The sequence below is a fragment of the Orycteropus afer genome, unplaced genomic scaffold (assembly GCF_000298275.1).
Source record: "Orycteropus afer afer isolate SDZICR_OR568_19922 unplaced genomic scaffold, OryAfe1.0 scaffold00062, whole genome shotgun sequence".
NCBI classification, from domain to species: Eukaryota; Metazoa; Chordata; class Mammalia; order Tubulidentata; family Orycteropodidae; genus Orycteropus; species Orycteropus afer.
Genome location: NW_006921649.1, coordinates 4,448,325 through 4,450,940, shown reverse-complemented (window position 1 = coordinate 4,450,940; position 2,616 = coordinate 4,448,325). Strand labels below are relative to the sequence as shown.

Below are 2,616 nucleotides of genomic sequence, written 5' to 3'. Positions count from 1 at the left end.
CTAGGCAAATACTCATCAGTTTTACAGAAAGCTGAAATAGAAGGATTTGGTTCAGGTTTATATTTATGAACAAAGACTTGCCAGCTCCAAAAGAGCAACATATGGTATAAATTTTGCTGCCCTTTTTGTGTGCAGGGATGAAAAAAAAACAAACAAAAAAAAACTGGTCTTTCAAGATAATCTCTTTTTTGAAGGTAAGTACAACAATATGAAGGTGAGACTACAACCTCCTAGAAGAGAAAGTATAGCACGGGCTTTATGAGTCATTCTGTGAGTTTTATGTTCTGTGCATTCCACAAAGTAACGGGAAATTAAATTAACACAGTTCTTTATAGCATTTTAAATTTTTACCACAATTAATTTCCTGTACTACTATATTTTGGTGCTGCAGCAATCATTTGAGTACATTTAAATCAGATATATAATTCCTTCCTCTAATTCAAAGAAATATTTTTTTCCAAAGTTACTTCTTGATAATCTACCTCTTTGCCTTATTTTATGTGAAAGCTTATGGACATAGGACACTTGTACTTCTAAAGTGGAAAGAAGTCTATGAGTTTCCTCCCATGAGTGATCTCTATTCCTGTATTACTTTTCAGCTATTTACACAATGAATAAGGCATATTGCAAACATGAGTATGTACCATCTTTCATCTTTTTCTGGAATGCTTAACTAAGAAATCAGTCATGGGCAAACTTTTGTAACAATAGATAGACATGGGAAGGTAATTCAGTTTCCTGCCAACTCAAACCCAGAAAGAGCTGTACCTCCAAAAGGAAGAGTCAAGCAATCTTATAGGGAGGACTCATCCACACTCTATTTCCCAAATAAGAAAATGTGGTCCACAAAGATGAAATGACTAATGAAATTGTTCACTGGATTTTGGAGAGGTACTTTAAGTTTCCCTTGATCTACTCAAAGGAGCATAGTTCATACATAGCCCTGGGACAGGGCATCTTTGTGCTAAACAAACATAGCTTATGGTTTTACATCTGAAAACTTCCCTTTCTTTAGCTGAGAGAAGACAACATTACCAACTTTCTTCCTAGCATTATTCATATTCTGTAGATTCTAAATGGTAAGAGAGTCCTCAGGCATATGGAATGTTAAGTTTCAAGTGTCTGTGCACAGAACACAAGAATTACAGACCTCAAGGCTGACTTCCTACTCACAAATATGCTATGTTACAGCATATGAGCTGAACATTTATCTCATTTAGATACACTCCTTGGAGAGAACAATCATGGGAGAAAGAAGGGCTGCTTACGCACAGGGAGACAGCTCAGGGGGCAGGAGTGCATAGAGAGATGGACACTGGGAAGGGGTAACTATGGGGAGGAAGTGGGAAGGGAGCTGTTGCATTGTGATAAACTGTGGTCAATGTAATGAGACAAAGTGTATGTGAACTGCTGTATGGAAAATGAATCTGCTCTGTAAATCTGTAAATCTTCACCCAAATCACAATTGAAAAAAAAAAAAATGCTATGTTACAAAAGTGCTTGTGAGTAAATTTACTCAGGATATTTTTTTTCCATAGAAAATGTACATACATGTCATTCTGGCATGATAGGCCAGGCCAGAAGATAAAAGACGTGTATCTCCTCTCAGAGCTCAGGGCTGCATCACTGTAAAGTTTAGGAAAAGGGACAATCTTTCTGATACTCTTTTATATTTTATTATTCATCCTTTGTTTCTCATCATTCATTGCTATTTTTTCCCAACCTACCCTAGCTCCCATCCCCAAAGGATTAGAATTGGGTAAATTATTTACATGCCTCTTCTTCCTTTATTTAGAAGAAGAAAAATCTTCCTTATTCAATTTGTTGTTGTTGTTATGTACTGTCGAGTCGCACCCGACTCATAGTGAGAGCCCTCCTTGGGTTCCCAAGGCAGTATCACTACAGAAGTAGATTGACCCATCTTCCTTCCGAGGAGGGGCTGGTGGGTTTTAACTGCCAGCCTTCTGGTTAGCAGTTAAGTGCCTTAACCACTATGCTACCAAAGCTCCCAAGCCTATAGCACTCGGTATTCCCAGGCGGTTTCCTATTCAAGTACTAACCAGACCCAACCCTGCTTAGCTTCCAAGATCAGATGAGATTGGGCGCGTTCAGGGTGGTATGGCCATATATTTATTAAATTTGTTGTTGTTGTTGTTGTTTGCTGTCGAGTCGGCCCCGACTCATAGCGACCCCTCTTTAGTTACCTTTATTTTATGGGCTTGAGAACCCCCACATCTTCAGAGAAATAGTCTCAATTTTTAGAGCCTGGCCTGTGTTCTTGTGTCCTCCATGAAAAAGTCTAAACTACTAAGCAGCGTCTTTCCCAATCTTCCCACAATTCTTACCAGTCCAATTTGATGTCCCAGGCAGGGATCTAACCACATTAGACAGTTTGCCAGTCATGTTCTTTCTTAACCCCACTTAAAATATTTTCTCTGTTGGGAAGGCCCTTCCCCATCTGGTGACATCCATCAAGACTCTGTTCAATTGCTGCTACACTTTTGGAGATGTATCCACTTGGCATGAATGCTAAGTTAACAAATAGATGGGTAGATGAATGGATGAAAAACAAATAAAAGAAAATACTCAATGTAAATCTCTGGTTTTTTTTTTTTT

General features: G+C 38.5%; 1 pseudogene; it reads right to left on the bottom strand.

The window, feature by feature from the left end:
* Positions 1 to 2,011: 2,011 nt before the first annotated feature.
* LOC122149938 lies at positions 2,012 to 2,130 on the bottom strand (annotated as a pseudogene).
* Positions 2,131 to 2,616: the final 486 nt, after the last annotated feature.